The sequence below is a fragment of the Nomascus leucogenys genome, chromosome 4 (genome assembly GCF_006542625.1).
Source record: "Nomascus leucogenys isolate Asia chromosome 4, Asia_NLE_v1, whole genome shotgun sequence".
Classification (NCBI taxonomy): domain Eukaryota; kingdom Metazoa; phylum Chordata; class Mammalia; order Primates; family Hylobatidae; genus Nomascus; species Nomascus leucogenys.
Genome location: NC_044384.1, coordinates 101,885,584 through 101,907,351, shown reverse-complemented (window position 1 = coordinate 101,907,351; position 21,768 = coordinate 101,885,584). Strand labels below are relative to the sequence as shown.

General features: G+C 43.4%; 1 protein-coding gene and 1 pseudogene across 3 annotated transcripts in view; one reads left to right on the top strand and one right to left on the bottom strand.

The window, feature by feature from the left end:
• IP6K1 (inositol hexakisphosphate kinase 1) overlaps positions 1-21,768 on the bottom strand; it is a 68,181-nt gene that overhangs the window by 37,537 nt on the left and 8,876 nt on the right. Inside the window, exon 1 of one of the 2 annotated variants that reach the window (XM_030811767.1) lies at positions 14,319-14,338. The exons of the other annotated variant lie outside the window; for it this stretch is intronic. The gene's annotated coding sequence lies outside the window, so the exon portion shown is untranslated. Of the gene's footprint in view, positions 1-14,318; positions 14,339-21,768 lie in introns of those variants that run through there. 2 annotated transcript variants of the gene reach the window in all.
• On the top strand, positions 18,953-20,687 carry LOC101178861 (annotated as a pseudogene). Its single transcript, XR_178187.3, has one exon. The product of XR_178187.3 is annotated as a PHD finger-like domain-containing protein 5A pseudogene (transcript).

Here is a 21,768-nt window from a genome sequence, read left to right as displayed (position 1 = left end):
TAGCACTTTGGGAGGCCAAGGCGGGTGGATCACCTGAGGTCAGGAGTTCGAGACCAGTCTGACCAACATGGAGAAACCCTGTCTCTACTAATAATACAAAAAATTAGCCAGGCATGGTGGCGGGTGCCTATAATCCTGCTACTTGGGAGGCTGATGCAGGAGAATCACTTGAACCCAGGAGGCAGAGGTTTAGGTGAGCCAAGATCACGCCACTGCACTCCAGCGCCTAGGCAACAAGGGCAAAACTCCATCTCAAAAAAAAAAAAAAGAAAAAAGAAAGAAAGAAAGGAGAAACAAAGGTGCTGAAACATTCCCTGCTCATGATTATGCTTTAATAAGAAGCCACCGGATTACCTGTGCTGTGACAAAATAGTACATGTGAGCCATCCCTGAATCAGCTAAGTCTCACCTAGCACATTTACAACTGAATGAAAATACGGTCAAATCTAGAAAGCGCACATGTAGAAGGATGGGAGAAATGGTTCTAAAAGGAACACAAAACCACAGAGCACTTAAAATTAGACTGTCTAAACTGCTCACATATGAAATGACGAGCTTCCTGGACTTATTTCCTATCACCAATCCCACTGAAGACCAAAGCTGAAGAGAGAAGCTTCCATACAACTGAAAGAAAGATGCAAAAGCCTGGTCTCACAGATTAGGTTTCTGGCATGAATGGTAAACTCTGACTCCTTTTCTTCACCACTACCCTACTGTAGCTTAACTGAAAGAGTTAAGCACAGTGGGGACAAGTTGACAGGACTAAGGCAGAGGTAAACAAGTTCTAAGGTTACTGGGAGACTGGCGTACACACCTTCCTACTGGGGAATTATTCCTCACCATGTTATCTTTTGAAAAACCACTGCTATCTCTGCTAGGCAGGGTGGCTCACACCTGTAATCTTAGCACTTTGGGAGGCTGAGATGTGTGGATTGCCTGAGCTCAGGAGTTTGAGACCAGCCTGGGCAACATGGCAAAATACTGTCTCTACAAAAAAAAAAAAAATTAGCCAGGCTTGGTGGCTCATGCCTATAGTCCTAGCTACTTGAGGGGCTGAGACAGGAGGATTGCTTGAGCTTGGAAGGCAGAGGTTGCAGTGAGCCAAGATTGCACCACTACACTCCAGCCTGGGTAACAAAGTGAGTCCCTGTCTCAAAAATAAAAATAAAAAATAAAAAAAAACTGCTGTCTCTCCATTTCAGAACGCAAATAAAAGCTCTTGTCACTCACGCTAATTTCAATTATCTATAACACTGGTTTTATACACGGAGTTCATCTTAGGTACAAATCTACTACCTTATATTAGCAATATTCACATGTCCTATTATTAAAAATGGGAAAACATGGAAATAAAATTTCCTACATCTAGGAAAGGTGAAGCCAAAGCTCTGGTCACAGCACTGACCTTTTTAGATTATCTGGGGGCTTTATTTAGGACCCCCTATCAAAAATGATTACTAGTGGCCGGGCACAGTGGCTTACACCTGTAATCCCAGCACTTTGGGAGGCCAAGACAAGTGGATCACGAGGTCAGGAGATCAAGACCATCCTGGCTAATACAGTGAAACCCCGTCTCTACTAAAAGTACAAAAAAATTAGAAAGGTGTGGTGGCGGGCGCCTGTAGTCCCAGCTACTTCAGAGGCTGAAGCAGGAGAATCACTTGAGCCTGGGAGGCGGAGGTCGCAGTGAGCTGAGATTGCGCCACTACGCTCCAGCCTCGGGTGACAGAACAAGACTCCACCTCAAAAAAAAAAAAAAAAAAAAAAAAGATTACTAGCTTAAAATAAGAAAACTCTCCAGAGTAAGTAATTATACAACTATGAAATAGCTGCTGGCCATCCATTTCTCCATCAGGCAGGAAGAACACTGGTAATGAGTCTGACATACCTATCAAGGACAGTTAACTACCATGGCACATCTGCAGTTTCATATTGGAGCATTCATTGTATCCCTGGGAGCTGTAGTTCTCTGTAAATTTGCTGTGGCTGAACCAAGAAAGAAGGCATACCCAGATTTCTACAGAAATTATGACTTCATGAAAGAATTTTTAGATGAGAAAAGCTGGTATTTTTCAGAGTGCAAAGTAATTTTGGAATATAAGGAGTTTCTTTGGCCAGGCGTAATGGCTCAAGCCTGTAATCCCAACACTTTGGGAGGTGAGGCCGGCGGATCACCTGAGGTCAGGAGTTCAAGATCAGTCCGACCAACATGGTGAAACCTCGTCTCTACTAAAAATACAAATATAGCAGGTGTGGTGGCGCATGCCTGTAATCCCAGCTACTCCGGGAGGCTGAGGCAGGAGAACCACCTGAACCTGGGAGGCGGAGGTTACAGTGAGCCAAGATCCAGCCTGGGTGACAGAGCGAGACTCCGTCTCAAAAAAAAAAAAAAAAGTTCCTTTGGGTTGAATTACCTATTAGTTTTGTCACTAATCTGTGTTCCTGAACTATGAAACATGAATATGTGGGCTAGCAAATAGTTTCTCTTGATAAATAATTTAAAAAAAAAAGAAATACCTTCTATCTTTCTATGGTATCTCAATGACACCACAAAACTGTTAGGACTCCAAAGGGGTTTTAAATCACTGAATTCTGAGAGGCACTAAAAATCAGATATGGCTAAAATCTGGAGGACTCTTCCTTTTGGGGGTGAAATCATTTAAATGCCTTGATGCTTATACTACTCTGAAGATTATCTGAAAATATAGTCAAAGATCAAATTCTTCAGACACAGACACTGAGATGTATTCAGCTGCAGTTAGAGACTAAGGCAAAACGTCCACCACAAAATACAGCTCCAATGAGTTTTATTCTTTTGAGATAATGTGCTGTTACTCCCACATATGGCCAGGGACCAGCTCCGGTTCTCTCCTCCAAGGACCAAGTTCCTGGCATCCTGTGTTCCTATTGGACCTCCATCTCAAGGGCCACACAGCATATTTCTTATATAGTTAGATATTTAGAAAACAGTGTAGGGAGATTTCAGGGCAGAAACTCTACAGAAACTGCCTCTTTCAGACACCACACATCCTGGAGGCAACATAATGACCATCTATTTGAACGTCCATCATGTAGATAAAGATTTTATTAGAGTCTTAGACTAGGTGGCCAAAAAAAAAATTTTTTTATTAAAGGTTACCCAGAAGCAGATCAGCAACATGGAAATTAGTAGACTATATGAAGTCAATACGTGAAGAAAACCTATAACAGAAGAGGTGAACAACCAGCATAACGCCTCACAAAATGCCATCAGGTTTGATTGCTTCAAGCAGATTAGATTCCAGCTGTCTTCCAATCCTCTAGTAAAATACCAGAATTATTGTTTTTTCTTTCCTTCTTTTGAGACAGGGTCTCACTCTGTCACCCAGGATGGAATGCAGTGGCACGATCACAACTTGAATTCTTGGGCTCAGGCGATCCTTCCCACCTCAGCCTCCTGAGTGGTTGGGACTACAGGCATGTGCTACCACCCCCAGCTATTTTCCCTTTATTTTTTTGTAGAGATGAGGTCTCACTTTATTGCCCACGCTGGTCTCCATCTCCCAGCTTCAAGCGATCCTCCTGCCTTGGCCTCCCAAAGTGCTGCAATTATAGGCCTGAGCCACCATGCCCAGCCTAATTATTACTGTTAAGTATTTTAAATATTAGAAAAGCACTTCTGTCCACCTCATAGACAACCCATAGTTCCAGAGAGATGGGGACTAACCTTCACCTACACAAACCCATCAACAACTTCCCAACTTAGAAAAGCAGACAGATGGAGGCTGGACGCAGTGGCTCACGCCTGTAATCCCAACACTTTGGGAGGCCGAGGCGGGCAGAACACTTGAGGTCAGGGGTTCAAGACCAGTCTGGCCAACACGGTGAAACCCCGTCTTTATTAAAAATACAAAAATTAGTCGGGCATGGTGGCAGGCGCCTGTAATCCCAGCTACTCGTGAGGCTGAGGCAGGAGAATCACTTGAACCCGGGAGGCAGAGGTTGCAGTGAGCTGAGATAGTGCCACTGCACTCCAGCCTGGGCAACAGAGTGAGACTTCGTCTCAAAAAAAAAAAAAAAAAAAAAAGTGAAAAGCAAAAAGCGGAGAGGTGGTTCCAAAGATAAATCATTCCTTAAGAGCAGTTTCCAAACTTCTCCAAATTTCTCCACTCCCTCAACTTCCTTTCCTGACTCTCATGTGACATCAGGAATTAAACAGCCTGAACATGCAGAGCTCTCAGGATTCTGGGAGTCAGAAACCATGTGAAAAAATCAGTGCCACAATTAACAAATTATATACCCTTCAATATGCCAATTCACCTACTTTTCCCTGTCAACAGATTTGAGATTACTTATCTACTTCTCAGAGTAAGGTAATATATGAAAAAACACTTTTCAAATATATGCTATACTGATGCAGCTAAAGCAATACTAACGTTTTAAAGTCTAAAAAGTATTCCAAAAAACCTGTAAAACTGGCCGGACGTGGTGGCTCACACCTGTAATCCCAGCACTTTGGGAGGCCGAGGCAAATGGATCATGGGGTCAAGAGATCGAGACCATCCTGGCCAACATGGTGAAACCCCGTCTCTACTAAAAATACAAAAAATTAGCTGGGCACAGTGGTGGGCGCCTGTAGTCCCAGCTACTCAGGAGGCTGAGGCAGGAGAATCACTTGAACCCAGGAGGTGGAGGGTGCAGTGATCGGAGATTGTGCCACTGCACTCCAGCCTGGCGACAGAGTGAAACTCCATCTCCAAAAGAAAAAAACCTATAAAATTAATGACCTGGCCGGGTGTGGTGGCTCACTCCTATAATCCCAGCACTTTGGGAGGCCCCGGCGGGCGGATCACGAGGTCAGGAGATCGAGACCATGGTGAAACCCCGTCTCTACTAAAAATACAAAAAATTAGCCGGGCACAATGGCGGGCGCCTGTAGTCCCAGCTACTCGAGAGGCTGAGACAGAAGAATGGCGTGAACTCGGGAGGCAGAGCTTGCAGTGAGGCGAGATCGTGCCACTGCACTCCAGCCTGGGTGACAGCGCGAGACTCCGTCTCAAAAAAAAAAAAATTAATGACCTAAGGTTCTCATTAACAAGTTAGAAAAAAGGCCAGGTATGGTGGCTTGCACGTGTAAACCCAACATTTCAGGAGACCAAGGCAGGAGGATGACTTGAGGCCAGGAGTTCGAGAGCAGCATGGTCAACAGAAAAAGACCCTGTCTCTACAGAAAAAATGAAAATCAGGCAGGCATGGTGGCACATGCAGCCCCAGTTTGGTGGCTGAGACACCGAGATTACTTAAGACCAGGAGTTTGAGGTTACAGTAAGCCATGATTGCACCACTGCACTCCAGCCTGGGCGACAGAGTGAAACCCTGTCTCTCTCTATTTTTTTGGTGAGATGGGGTTTCAATGTTGCCCACACTGGAGTAGCCTGGCACGATCTTGGCTCACTGTAACATCTGCTTCCTGGGCTCAAACAATCCTCCCAGCTCAGCCCTGAGAGTAACTAAAACTACAGGCATGTACCACCATGCCCAGCTAATTTTTCTATTTTTTGTAGAGACAGGATTTCATCATGTGGCCCAGACTGGTCTCAAACTCCTGTACTCAAGTGATTCACCCGCCTCAGCCTCCCAAAGTGCTGGGATTACAGGCAAGAGCCACAAGCATCTTTAAGAAAGAACAGGCCGGGTGTGGTGGCTCACACCTGTAATCCCAGCACTTTGGGAGGCTGAGGCAGGCAGACCATGAGGTCAGGAGACTGAGACCAACCTGGCCAACATGGTGAAACCCCGTCTCTACTAAAAATACAAAAATTAGCCAGCAAGGTGGCAGGCGCCTATAATCACAGCTACTTGCCCTACTTGGGAAGTTGAGGCCGAAGAATCACTTGAACCCGGGAGGCGGAGGTTATAGTGGGCCAAGATGGCACCACTGCACTCAAACCTGCGCGACAGAACGAGACTCTGTCTCAAAATAATAGTAATAATAATCATCATCATCAGAATACTCCTGTATCTATTAAGAAAACTGAGTTTGCTATCAAAAATCTTTCCACGAAGAAAACTCCAGACTAGGTTTCACTAGTGAATTCTATCAAACTTTTAAGAAAGAAATATCAATCTTACATAAATTTTTTTCAGAAAACAGAAAGAGAGTAGTTCCCAACTTGTTTTACGAGGTCAATTATTGCTTTTTTTTTAAGACATAATCTTACTCTGTGACCCAGGCTGGAGTGCATGGCGCAATCTCAGCTCACGGCAACCTCTGTCTCCCAGGTTCAAGCGATTCTCCTGCCTCAGCCTCCCGAGTAGCTGGGATTACAGGAGCGGCAACCACGCCCAGCTAATTTGTGTATTTTTAGTAGAGACGGGGTTTCACCATGTTGGCCGGCTGGTCTCGAACTCCTGACCTCAAATGATCCACCTGCCTCAGCCTCCCAAAGTGCTGGGATTATAGGCGTGAGCCACCACGCCTGGCCAAGGTCAATTAATTATTTCTTTTTTCTTTTTTTTCTTTTTTTTGAGACGGAGTCTCGCTCTGTCACCTAGGCTGGAGTGTAGTGGTGCAATCTCAGCTCACTGCAAGCTCCGCCTCCTGGGTTCGCGCCATTCTCCTGCCTCAGCCTCCCCAGTAACTGGGACTACAGGCGCCCGCCACACGCCTGGCTAATTTTTTTTTGTATTTTTAGTAGAGACAGGGTTTCGCCGTGTTAGCCAGAATGGTCTCGATCTCCTGACCTCGTGATCCACCTGCCTCGGCCTCCCAAAGTGCTGGGATTACAGGTGTGAGCCACCACGCCCAGCCAAGGGTCAATTATTTCTAATAACAAAACCTAAAAAAGAACCTTACCAAAATAAATAAGAAAAAAGATTACAGAACAATGTCCTTCATGAATACAGATACGAAAATCTTCAAAAATTTTTAGCAAAACAATTCCAATGATATATAGAAAGAATCCCTCATGACAAAGTGGGAAACGCAAGGTTGATTAAACATCTAAATAATCAATCAGTATTACTACTCATCATATTAACAGAAATAAGGAGAAAAGTCTTAAGATATAATCATCTCAATAAATACAGGAAAAAAAACCAACAAAATTCATACCCATTCATAATTAAAAACTCTCAACAGGCCGGGTGTGGTGGCTCACGCCTGTAATCCTAACACTTTGGGAGGCTGAGGCAGGAGGATCACTTGGGGTCAGGAGTTCGAAACCAGCCTGGCCAACATGGTGAAACTCCGTCTCTACTAAAAAAAAAATAAATAAATAAATTAGCTGCGTGTGGTGGTGGGCACCTGTAATCCCAGCTACTCGGGAGGCTGAGGCAGGAAAATTGCTGGAACCCGGGAGGCAAAGGTTGCAGTGAGTCAAGATTCCGCCACTGCACTCCAATGTGGGCAACGGAACAAGACTGTCTCCAAAAAAAAAAAAAAAAAACCGCAGGCCGGGTGCGGTGGCCTCCTTTGGGAGGCCGAGGCGGGCAGATCACGAGGTCAGGAGATCAAGACCACGGTGAAACCCCGTCTCTACTAAAAATACAAAAAAAAAAAAAAAAAAAATTAGCCGGGAGTGGTGGCGGGCGCCTGTAGTCCCAGCTACTCGGAGAGGCTGAGGCAGGAGAATGGCATGAACCCGGGAGGCGGAGCTTGCAGTGAGCTGAGATCGCACCACCACACTCCAGCCTGGGTGACAGAGCGAGACTCTATCTCAAAAACCTCTCAACAAACTAAAGATAGAAGGAAACTTCCTTATTTAATAAAGGGTATTTATGAAAACTGGGTGCAGTGGCTCACACCTGTAATCGCAACACTTTGGGAGGTGAACGTGAGAGGATCACTTAAGCCCAGGAATTTGAGACCAGCCCAGGCAACATAGTGAGACCCCATTTCTACAAAAGAAAAAAAAATAGCCAGGCGTGGTGACGCACACCTATAGTCTCAGCTACTCAGGAGGCTGAGGTGGGAGGATTGCTTAATTTCAGGAGTTCAATGCTGCAGTGAGTTATGATTGTACCACTGCACTCCAGCCTGGGCAACGAAGCAAGACCCTGTCTTTAAAAGGAGAAAAATTTAAAAATATATACAACAAACAAATTATATACTGATTGTGTATGTTATCAGTTAGGCTTCCAGTCAACAGTAGGCTACTAGTAATTAAGCTCTGAGGGAGTCAAAATTTATATGCAGATTTTTGACTGTGTGGGGAGTTGACACCTTGACACCCCAACCCCCACACTGTACAAGAGTCAACTACATACATTCAAGAATCCCAGTGAAGTCCAGGCGTGGTGGCTCACGCCTGTAATCCCAGCACTTTGGGAAGCCAAGGCAAGCAGATCACTTGAGGTCGGGAGTTCAAGACCAGGCTGGCCAACATAGCACAACCCCATGTCTACTACAAATACAAAAATTAGCCTGGCGTGGTAGTGCGCACCTGTAATCCCAGCCACTAGGAAAGCTGAGGCATGAGAATCACTTGAGCCTGGGAGGTGGAGGTTGCAGTGAGCCGAGATTGCACTATTGCACTATAGCCTGGGTGAAACTCTGTCTTGAAAAAAAAAAAAAAAAATCTCAATGAACCCAAATAGGATAAACTCAGAGACCCATACGAGACACATTATAAAACAAAAATGTGTTATGAAGCTATTGAAACCAAAAGACAAGAATGAATATTTAAAGCAGGAAGAGAAAACTGATGCCTCAAGTACAAAAGATCCTAAATGAGATTGACCGCAGATTTCTCCTCAGAAACCTCCAAAAGGCACTAGGATAACATACATAAGCCCTAAAGGAAAATACTGTCAACCAAGAATTCTACATCTGAAAATACTATCCAAGAATGAAAGAGAAATTAAGACATTTCCAGATAAACAAAGACTAAGGGAGTTGCTAACTACTAGACCAGATCTACAAGAAATGCTAAAGGGAGTCCTTCAGGCTAAAATGAAAGGACACTAGACAGTAGCTAAAAAGAAAAAGAAAAAATATAGAACACTGATAAGGGTAACTACATAAGTAAACATAAAAGCCACTTTAGGCAGGGTGTGGTGGCTCATGCCTGTAATCCCAGCATTTTGGGAGGCCACGGCAGGCAGATCATGAGGTCAGGAGATGGAGACCATCCTGGCCAACATGGTGAAACCCTGTCTCTACTTAAAAAAACAAACAAACAAAAAATTAGCTGGGCGTGGTGGCACGTGCCTGTAATCCCAGCTACTTGGGAGGCTGAGGCAGGAGAATCACTTGAACATGGGAATCAGAGGTTGCAGGGGGCCAAGATCTCCACTGCACTCCAGCCTGGCAACAGAGTGAGACTCGTCTTAAAAAAAAAAAAAAAAAAAAAGGGCCACTGTCACTGTACCTTTGGTTTATCATTTATCTCTTTTTCATATACCACTTAATAGTCAACTGATACATAAACTATGTAAAAATCTACATACAGGCGGCACGTGGTCAACCTGTAAGTCTCACATTTGGGCAGGCTGGGGCAGTTGGGAATCATGAAGACAAAAAAAAAAAAAAAAAAAAAAAAAAAAAAAAAAAAAAAAAAAAAAAAAAAAAATCAGCACTTTGGGAGGCTGGGGCAGTTGGGTCACTTGAGACCAGGAGTTCAAGACCACACTGGGCAACACAGCGAAACCCCTTATCTAAAAAAAAAACACAAAGCCAGGCATGGTGGCTCACACCTGTAATCCCAACACTTTGGGAGGCCGAGGCGGGCGGATCACGAGGTCAGGAGATCGAGACCATCCTGGTTAACACAGTGAAACCCTGTCTCTACTAAAAATACAAAGAATTAGCCAGGCGTGGTGGCGGGCTTCTGTAGTCCCAGCTACTCGGGAGGCTGAGGCAGGAGAATGGTGTCAATCTGGGAGGCGGAGCTTGCCGTGAGCCGAGATTGCGCCACTGCACTCCAGCCTGGGCTTCAGAGCAAGACTCCGTCTCAAAAAAAAAAAAAAACACACACACACACAAAAACACAAAAATTAGCTGGGTGTGGTGGCAGATGCCTGTAGTCCCAGCATCTTGGGAGTCTGGCTGAGGTGGGAGGATCACTTCAGCCCAAGAGATCAAGTCTGCAGTGAGCCGAGATCATGCCACTGCACTCCAGCCTGGGTGACAAGAGCAAAACTCTGTGTAAAAAAAAAAGAAAGGCCAGGCGCTGTGGCTCACAACCGTAATCCCAGCATGTTGGGAGGCCAAGGCAGGTGGATCATTTGAGGTCAGGAGTTTGAGACCAGCCTGGCCAACCTGGTGAAACTCTGTCTCTACTAAAAAAATAAACATCAGTTGGGTGCGGTGGTGTGCACCTGTAATCCCAGCTACTCAGGAGGCTGAGGCAGGAGAATCGCTTGAACCCGGGAGGCAGAGGTTGCAGTGAGCCAAGATCGTGCCATTGCACTCCAGCCTGGGTGACAGAACGAGACCCCATCTTAAAAAAAAAAAAAAAAAAAAGAAAGAAAGAAATCGGCCAGGCACAGTGGCTCACACCTGTAATCCCAGCACTTTGGGAGGCTGAGGCGGGCAGATCACTAGGTCAGGATTTCAAGACCAGCCTGGCCAACATGGGAAAACCCCATCTCTACTAAAAAATACAAAAATTAGCTGGCCATGGTGGTGGGAACCTGTAATCCCAGCTCCTAGGGAGGCTAAGGCAGGAGATCACTTGAACCCTGGAGGCAGAGGTTACAGTGAGCGTGCCATTGCACTCCAGCCTGGGTGACAAGAGCAAGACTCTGTCTCAAAAAAAAGAAAGAAAGACAGACAGACAGACAGACAGAAAGAAAGAAAGAAAGAAATCCAAGGGCCTGAAATCCTACAGTTTTGGGAAGCCATAGCAGGAGGATTGCTTAAGCTCAGTTTGAGACCAGCCTGGGCAACATAACAAGATCCCATCTCCACAAAAAAAATGTTTTTTATTTTTAAAAAATCAGCTGAGTTGCACTGGCTCATATCAGTAGTCTCGGCTACTTGGAAGGCTGAGGCAGGCAGGCAGTCACTTGAGCCCAGGAGTTTGAGGCTGCAGTAAGCTACATTCATACCACTCATTCCAGCCTGGGTGACAGGATGAGACCCTCTCTCTTAAAAAATAACAATAATTGGCCAAGCACGGTGGCTCACGCCTGCAATCCCAACACTTTGGGAGGCCGAGGTGGGCAGATCACCTGAGGTCAGGGGTTCAACACAAGCCTGGCTAACATGGTGAAACCCCATCTCTACTAAAAATACAAAAAAGCAGCCAGTTTTGGTGGCATGTGCCTGTAATCCCAGGTACTCGGGGGGGCTAAAACAGGAGAATCGCTTGAACCGGGAGGCGGAAATTGCAGTGAGCAGAGATCACGCCACTGCACTCCAGGCTGGGTGACAGAGTGAGACTCCATCTCAAAAAAAAATAATAATAATAGTAATAACAACGTAAAAAAATAAAAGTAGTCTGGGTACAGTGGCTCATACCTGTAATCTCAACACTTTGGGAGGCTGATGCAGGTGGATCACTTAAGCCCAAGAGGTTGAGACCACCCTGAGCAATATAGTGAGATCCCATCTCTATTCTAAAAAACCGATTAATTTAAAAAGAGTGAAAACACCACCCACAGAATGGCAGAAAATATTTGCAGATCATACATCTGATAAAGGATTAATATATGGAACATATATGATACTGTATAACTCAACAACAATAAAAATAACCCAATTAATAAATGGGCAAAGGCCTTAGACATTTCTCTGAAGATTTACAAATGGCCAAAAAATATGCAAAAAGATGCTCAACTTCATTAGTCATTAGGGAAATGCAAATCAAAGCCACAATGAGAAACTACTTCACACCCAAGTTATAAAAAAAAAAACACAAAAAAAAATAGAAAATAAGTGTTGGCAAGGATATGAGGAAATTGTAACACTTGTGCACTGCTGGTGAGAATGTAAAGAAGACAGTATGGCAATTCCTCAAAAAGTTAAACATAGAATTACCATATGATTCAACAATTCCACTTTTAGGTCTATACCCAAAAGAACTGAAAGGAGGAATCCAAAACAGATTATTTATACACCAATGTTCACAGCATTATTCACAATAACCAAATGGTGTCTATGACCCATGTCCATCAACAGATAAATGAATAAAGATATGTGGTATATACATACAGTGAAATATTATTCAGCCTTAAAAAGGAATGAAATTCTGATGCATGTCACAACATGGATGAATCTTGAAAACATTTTGCTAAGTGAAATAAGCCAGGCACAAAAGGTAAAAAATTGTATAATTATAATTCCACTTACATAAAATAAAACAGGGCTGGGGATGCTTGCTTAAGCCTGTAATTCCAGCACTTTGGGAGGCTGAGGCAGGCAGATCACTTGAGGTCAGAAGTTCGAGATCAACCTGGCCAACATGGTGAAACCTCATCTTTACTAAAAATACAAAAATTAGCCGGGCATGGTGGCAGGCACCTGTAATCCCAGCTACTTGGGAGGCTGAGGCAGGAGAATCACTTAAACCCGGGAGGTGGAGGCTGCAGTGAGCCAAGACCGGGCCACTGCACTCCAGCCTCGGTGACAGAGTGAGACTGAGTCTCAAAAATAAAATACGTGAATTCATTGAGACAAAAAGAAGATTATTAAGAACGTACAAGGGGCTGGGGGAGGTGAGAATGGGGTGTTACTATATAATGGGTAGAGTTCCTATTTGGGATGATGAAAGAAGTTCTCAAAACAGCATTGTGAATATATTTTATGCCACTGCATCATACCCTTCAAAATAGTTAAAATTCTATATTTTCTCATGTATATTTACTACAATTTAAAAATTTCATTTACAATAGCATCAAAAAAATCAAATGTCTTGGGTCAAATTTAACAAAACGTGAAAGAATTCTACATTAAAAAATCAAATAATGTAGCAAGATAGTAAAGAAGGCATAAATCAAGAAATATGCCTCACACAGCACGTGGATTAGAAGACTCAATATAGGTAAGATGTCAATTCTCCCCAAATGAATCTATAAATTCAATGGAATCGCAACCATAATGCCAGGAGACTTTTTTACAGAAACTGACAAGCTAATTCTAAAATTTATATGGTAATAAAAAGAAATTATAATATTTAAATAAATCTTGATAAACAAAGTTGGATTATTTACACTGCCTGATGTCAAGACTTGCTATAAAGCTACAGTAGTGGGGTACTGGCATATGGATAAACAAATATATCAATGGAACAGAACACAGATTTCAGAAACAGGCCCATATCTACAGAGTCAATGGTTTTTGGGTTTTTTGCCAGCAACAAATCAGGATATAACAGTCAATTGTTTTTCGACAAAAGTACCAAAGCAAACCAATGGGGAGAGAAAATTTTGGTAGTTTTAAACTATGTCAAATTTTTTTACATTCTTCCCTCTAAAAAGTGAAATCCTCCTCTCTCCTTGAGTATAGGCTAGACTTAGTGACTCATTCTAAAGAAAAGAATATGGCAGAAGTGATAGTGTATGACTAGGTCATAAGAGGCATCATGGTTTCTTCCTTACTTTGTCTTAGACCATTTCTGGAGGAGATAACTGCATGCCATGAGGAAACTCAAAGAGCCCTGTGTATAACTTGTTAGCTTGAAAGTAGGGAAAAATTTAAAAAAAAAAAAAGCCCTGGGTAGAGATAAATGACATGGAACTGAGGCCTCCTGCAAAGAGCTTTATGAATAAGTCATCTTGAAAACAGATCCTCTAAGCCAAGCATGGTGGCTCAGGCCTATAATCCCAACACTTTGGGAGGCCAACAGGGAAAGATCACTTGAGCTCAGGAGTTCAAAACCAGCCTGGGCAACAAAGTGAGACCCCATCTCTACAAAAACATAGAAAAAATTAGCCCCGCATGGTGATGCATGCCTGTAGTTCCAGCTTGGGAGGCTGAGTTGGGAGGATCACTCAAGCCCAGGAGGCCAGGGCTGCAGTAAGCCATGATCACCACTGCACTCTAGCCTGGGCCACTTCTCAATTCCCAGCCCTTAGAAACTGAGGTAATAACTGTTTGCTGTTTTAAACTGCTAAGTTTTGGAATAATTTGTTACAGAGCAATAGATAATACACAAGTCTTTTCAACAAATGTTGATAGTAATGGAACAATCAGTTATCTATGTGGGGGAAAAATAAACACCAGCCCCAATCTCACATAATAACAAAAATTAACTTACGATGACTCAGAGACCAAAATGTAAAAGCTAAAACAAGAAAGCTTCTAGGTGAAAACACAAAAAATAAAGTTAGGCTGGGCATGGTGGCTCACACCTACAATCCCAGCACTTTGGGAGGCCAAGGTGGCCAGAGCTCACCTGTAGTCTTAGCTACTCGGGAGGCTGAAGTGGGAGAATGGCTTGAGCCCAGGAAGTGGAGGCTGTAGTGAGCGGAGATCATGCCACTGCACTCCAGCCTGGGTGACAGAACCAGACCCTGTCTCAAAAAAAATAAAGTTATATGATTTACACTACCTGACTTCAAGCCTTGCTAGAAATATCCAACACTTAAGAGGTAGGCAAGGTATCCTCAGACACTCAGACAGGACACAGAAAGCAATAACCATAACAGAAATTATTGATAAATCGGACTTCATCAAAATTGAAAACCTCTGATTATTTATTTATTTATGAGATGGAGTCTCGCTCTGTCGCCCAGCCTGGAGTGCAGTGGCATGATCTTGGCTCACTGCAATCTCTGCCTCCCGGGTTCAAGAGATTCTCCTGCCTCAGCTTCCCAAGTAGCTGAGACTACAGGCGCCTGCCACCACACTGGGCTTTTTTTTTTTTTTTTTTTTTTGAGACCAAGTCTCGCTCTGTCGCCCAGTGCCCAGGCTGCAGTGCAGTGGCGCAATCTCGGCTCACTGCAAGCTCCACTTCCCGGGTTCACACCATTCTCCTGCCTCAGCCTCCCAAGTAGCTGGGACTACAGGCACCTGCCACCACGCCTGGCTAATTTTTTTTTTTTTTTTTTTTTTTTTTTTTTAGTAGAGACAGAGTTTCACCATGTTAGCCAGCATGGTCTTGATCTCCTGACCTCGTGATCTTCCTGCCTCAGCCTCCCAAAGTGCTGGGATTACAGGCGTGAGCCACCGCGCCCGGCCCACGCCTGGCTAATTTTTGTATTTTTAGTAGAGACGGGTTTCACCACGTTAGCCAGGCTGGTCACGAACTACTGACCTCAAGTGATCCTCCCACCTCAGCCTCCCAAAGTGATGGGATTACAGGCGCGAGCCACCGCGCCCAGGCCTGATCTTTAAAATATACCATTAAGAAAATAAGCCAGGCATGGTGGCTCACGCCTGTATTCCTAGCATCTTGTGAGGCCCAGGCAAGAGGACTGCTTGAGGTCAGGAGTTCAGGATTAGCCTGGGCAAATATGCTGAGACCTCCATTGCTACAAAAAATTTTTAAAAAGAAAATAAGCTGGGCATGGTGGTATGCACATGCAGTCCTAGCTACTAGGGAGGCTGAGGCAGGAGGGTCGTTTAAGCCCAGGAGTTAGAGGGTACACTAAGTTATGATCACGCTACCACACTCCAGCCTGGGTGACACAGCAAGACCCTGTCTCTAAAAAAAAACAAAACAAAAAACAAAAAATATAGTATCCAGAACACAAAAAAACTTCCTAAAACTCAGTGACAACAACAACAACAAAAAACCCTGCCAGGCACAGTGGTGAACACCTATAGTCCCAGCTACTTGAGAGGATGAGGCAGAAGGATCCCTTGAGCCCAGAAGTTCAAGTCCAGCTTGGGCAACATAGGGAGGCCCTACCTCTAAAAGATACATTTCTTTAAAAAATAAAAAAGACAACTTTTTAAAAAAATGCGCAAAAGATTTGAATAAATACTTCACAAATGAAGATACGCAAAGACCATTAAGTACAGGAAAAGGTGCTCAGTATCATTAGCATTCAGGTAAATGAAAATTAAAACCACAATGAGTTACCACTATACTTTCACCCAAATGGCTAAAATTAAAAACACACTAAATGTTGCTAAATGTGGAACAACCACAACTCTCATACATTACTGGTGAGAGTGTAAAAATGGTACAACCATTTTGGAAAAGGTGTTACAGTTTACTATAAAGCTAAACATACATCTATCCTATGACCCAGCAATTCTATTCTCTTCAAGAGAAATGAATGTGTATGTCCACACAAAAAACCTGTGCAAAAAAGTTCATAAAAGCTTTACTCATAAGGCAAACGCTGGAAACAGCATAAATATCAACAGGAGAATAAACAAACTGTAGTGTTAATGCAATGAAATACTATATAGCAATAAAAATAAACTACTGATACAGACAACAGCATGTATAAATTAAAACATTACACTGTGTGAAAGAAACCTTACTCAAGAGTGGCCAGGCGCGGTGGCTCACACCTGTAATCCCAACACTTTGCGAGGCCAAAGAGGGAGGATCGCTTGAGCCCAAGAGTTTGAGACCAACCTGGGCAACATGCCAAGACCTCTACAGAAAAATTTTTTCACTAGCTGGGTGCAGCAGTGCACACCTGTAGTCCCAGCTACTTGGGAAGCTGAGGTGGGAAGATCCCTTGAGCCCAAGGTGGGTTCGAGGTGGCAGTGAGCTATAATTGCACCACTGCACTCCAGCCTGGGTGACAAAACAAGACTCTCTCCCTTAAAAAAAAAAAAAAAAAATTATATATATATATATATATGTATGTGCTTGTAATATATATGTAATATATGTGTAATATAATATATATGTGTAATATGTGTAATGTATGTGTAATATATATGTAATATGTGTTATATATGTTATATAGTCTTCCTTTTTAACTTAATGTATTTTATATATATAATATATAGGAAGGAAGACTATAATATATAAAATATGTATATACAGAAGACTATATATATATATATATATATTGTCTTCTTATATTCTAGAGCATTCTCTTTTTTGAGACAGGGTCTTACTCTGTTACCCAGGCTAAAGTGCAGTGGCACGATCATGATTCACTGCAGCCTCCATCTCCTGGTCTCAAGCAATCCTCCCATCTCAGCCTCCCTAGTAGCTGGGACTATAGGCACATGCTGCCACACCCAGCTAATTTTTTTTATTTTTTGTAGAGACAAGGTTTCACCATGTTGCCCAGGCTGGTCTCAAACTCCTGGACTCAAGCGATCCTTCCATCTCAACCTCCCAAAGTGCTGGGATTACAGGCATGAGCCACCGCACCCAGCCTCTCTCTACTTCTGACTAGCCTATTTCTCATTACTCCAGTCTCTGTTACAGTTAATAATTCTATTTTTTTTTTTTTTTTTTACATAGAGACAGGGTCTCACTATGTTGCCCAGGCTGGTCTTGAACTCTTGAGCTTTTTTTTTTTTTTTTTTTTTTAAAAGATAGAGTCTCACTCTCACCCAGGCAGGAGTGCAGTAGTATGATCACTACTCACTGCAGCCTCCAACTCCTACGCTCAAGTGATCCTCCTACCTCAGCCTCCCCAGTTGCTGGAATTTTAGGCATGTCCCACCATGCCCAGCTAATTGTGTATTTTTTGGTAGATAAGCGGGCCTTGCTGGGTTGTCCAGGCTGGTTTTGAACTTCTAAGTTTAACTGATCCTCCTGCCTCAGCCTCTCAAAGTGCTGGAATTACAGGCATGAGCCATTGCATGTGGCCAATTAATAATTCTTTATACAGTCCCAATTCTACCAATGAAAAGTAATAGTGTAAACAGTCAAGTTAATATGCTTAAGGGTCCAAGTGGTCCTGCCTGGTACACTCTGCTTCATGAAATTACTCAAACTTAATATGGGCTCCCTGGCACCAAGGTCAGCACTTACTTTAGAGACACCTGCAAAATACGTAAGATAGCCACATATTGGCCAGGCGCGGTGGCTCACGCCTGTAACCCCAGCACTCTGGGAGGCTGAGGTGGGCGGATCACAAGGTAAGGAGATCGAGACCATCCTGGCTAACACGGTGAAACCCCATCTCTACTAAAAAATACAAAAAATTAGCTGGGCATGGTGGCGGACGCCTGTAGTCCCAGCTACCTAGGAGGCTGAGGCAGGAGAATGGCGTGAACCCAGGAGGCAGAGCTTGTAGTGAGCCAGTGAGCCAAGATCGCGCCACTCCACTCCAGCCTGGGCGACAGAGCAAGACTCCGTCTCAAAAAAATAAAAAATAAAAAAGATAGCCACATATTTTATAATACATCTTCCCAAATAGAGAAGAAGCTTTTTAATATTCATTATATTTTCTATGCTAATGAACGCACTTTAATTTTTGCTGCACTGTCTCCAGGTAAAATATCAAAAACAGTAAACCAAAATAGCCTATGTATATCCTGCCTAGCATGCTGCTTGGCCCTGATCCACACGACATCTTCAAGTTGAGCATAAGTCTTTATAAATAAGTTTCAGAATATTCACTAGCTAGGCATGGTGGTACACATGGGAGGCTGAGGCAGCAGGATCACTTGAGCCCAGGAATTCGAGACCAGCATGAGTAACATAGCAAGACTCTCTCTAAAACACACACACACACACACACACACACACACACACACACACACAGAATACTCACCACCAAACCAATTTTTTGTCCGAATTGCAACTATAAAGTCTCCAAATTAGTCAGGGATCATTAAATTTAAATTTGCAGGCCGGGCACGGTGGCTCACGCCTGTAATCCCAGCACTTTGGGAGGCCAAGGCAGGCGGATCACGAGGTCAGGAGATCGAGAACATCCTGGCTAACACGGTGAAACCCTGTCTCTACTAAAAGTAAGGGCGCAGTGGAGGGTGCCTGTAGTCCCAGCTACTCGAGAGGCTGAGGCAGGAGAATGGCGTGAACCCGGGAGGCGGAGCTTGCAGTGAGACGAGATAGCACCACTGCAGTCCAGCCTGGGTGAAAGAGCGAGACTCCTTCTCAAAAAAAAAAAAAAAAAAAAATTTTAAGTACTTATATGATCAAATACACATTGAGTACCTACAGAGTAAGACCATGTAGTATATTATTACTAACAAGACAAAAATAATTCCTGCCCTCAGAGAACTGAAAGTCAGTACGGCCCAAGAAGTTAATGGTGAAACAATGAAATATTACAAACTGAGCTATGCATAATAGGTGACCTATGGAAATGACTTTTAATGGGAGAGGGAATTTAAGGGATGAATACTTATCAACAAAAGCACTGTCTGTGGCTCCCAGACATTAAAGTCTAGAACACTTAGCTAGGGCTCTGACACAAGAAACTATACAGTCAATTCTCATTACTGATGGTAATTATGTTTTATAAAGTCATTGTGTACACTGAGTTATTGAATACTGAGTCACTGCACCTAGACAAAATAAATGGTTAAGTTCCTGTAGGCCTCTGGTCATATTTTCTTTTTTTTTTTTTTTTAATAAACTCTCAGCCAGTAGAAGATGATCTAGTCATATCTTCATTAACCAATCAATATATAACCTTCCAGATCGACATACATACAATATAAAACCTTTTAGGTATGTTTCTGTTTAAAAACACCTTATTTAAAATAAATAACTGATCCATTAACACTGAATTATAGTCGACAGCATTACAACTCACGCCTAAACAAAACTTCCCTACACATTCCTTGTAAGGTAATCAAAGCCTTCTTGTGTTTAAAAACACCAGGCAGCACTTCAATACAACATTTGGGGGCCATTTTAAGCATCAAAATCACCAACAAGGCCAGGCACAGTGGCTAACACCTGTAAGCGGTCTCAAAAAAATTAAAAAATAGGCTTCTGGTGGCCGGCTTCATTGGGAACTATGGCTAAACATCATCCTAATTTGATCTTTTGCTGCAAGCCGGCTGGTGTTGTCATCGGAAGATTGTGTGAAAAATGTGATAGCAAGTGTGTGATTTGTGACTCCTTTGTGTGTCCCTGCACTCTGGTGTGCATATGTGATGAGTGTAACTACGTATCTTACCAGGGGTGCTGTGTGATCTGTGGAGGCCCTGGGGTCTCTGGTGCCTATTACTGTAAGGAGTGCACCATCCAGGAGGAAGGATAGAGATGGCTGCCCAAAGATTATCAATCTGGGGAGCTCTTAAGACAGACCTCTTCTATGAACACAAAAAATTCAGCTTCAAGAAGAGGTGATTGGTGGGTGGCCCCTTCCTCCCCCACAACATTAAGCTGCTGCAGCGGCTAGAAAAGATGCCTACTACTCCCGGCAGAAAGGGAGCAGAGCCCAGAGCATCACCAGGAGTGCCTGCTAGTGTACTGGCAGCTTGCCACCCCTCCTCTCCCTTCACCCAGACACGTGGTAGGGATGGAAAAGGATTCTTCACAGAGCACTCTGGCACATTGTATTGGAGAAAAATTGATAGATTAGTTAATGGTTTTTCTGAATTTGAGAAGCAAAGATCTGTTCTCCATATTCATATGTTCTCCCTCAACCAAGATCTTCTAAGAAATAATATTTCAGTCTTCTGCTTGAGGAGTTGACTTTGAAGCTACACCCAGTGAAAAACATGTTCTTGCAGCAGCTCTGGTGGCAGCTGTCCTTGAAGAACCTTTGGTGTGTGGTGGGAAGCTATCAGAACAAGAAATGTAGCCATTTACTCTTTTAACACTTGCGCTATTGTCATGTTATTTTCCTTCTGAGAAACTGGAAACCCTTTCTGTTGCTATTACATTAATAAAGTTGGTGTTTATTTTCTGGTAAAATAAATAAAAATGAAAATAAACATTAAAAATCACCAACAAAAAGCAAATCAGGACAGGTGCAGTGGCTCACGCGTATAATCCCAGCACTTTGGGAGGCCGAGATGGGCAGATCACTTGAAGCCAGGAGCTCGAGACCAGCCTGGACAACATGGTGAAACCTCATCTCTACTAAAAATACAAAAATTAGCCAGGCATGGTGGTGCATGTCTGCAATCCCAACCAGTCACGAGGCTGAGGCAGGAAAATTACTTGAACCCGGGAGGTGGAGGTTGCAGTGAGCCGAGATAGCACCACTGCACTCCAGCCTGAGTAACAGGGCAAGACTGTCTCAGAAAAAAAAGCAAATAAATGCAAAAAACCATGGTACTAAATAGACCAAGAAAACGATACTTATTTACAGTATGATAATTGAAAAGAAGGCAGCAGCATGTTGCCTTGTTTAACCTCAGCTGGAAACACACAACTCAAAATTTTTGTCACTCTGTGCATGTCTATAAATGATAGCAAAAGCACCAAAAGTATTGATTTTGGGGTTACAAGTAAATTTTAGCAGGTTTGCAAACTTGAAAATACAAACTCTGTGAATAATGAGGATCGACTGTATATTATTAATGATTCCATTTATGTGAAACTTCTAAGAAACGCAAATTTAATCTACAGTGATAGAAAGACTGGCACCTGTCTGTGTCCAAGGAAGCAGGCTGGGGTTGACTGGAAAGGAAGTAAGAGTACGTTCTACGACTAACTGACATCTTTTCACTGCCCCAGGCACAGTGGCTCATGCCTGTAATCCCAGCACTTGGGAAGGCCAAGGTGGGTGGATCACTTGAGGTCAGGAGTTCGAGACAAGCCTGGTCAACATGGCAAAACCCCATCTCTACTAAAAAAAATACAAAAATCAGTCCATTGTGGTGGCACATGCCTGTAATCCCTGCTACTCTGGAGGCTGAGGCACAAAAATCACTTGAACCCAGGAGGCGGAGGTTGCAGTGAGCCAAGATGGCACCACTGCACCCCAGCCAGGGTGACAGAGCAAGACTCTGTCTCCAAAAAAAGAAATCTTTTCAATGAAGTGAAATAG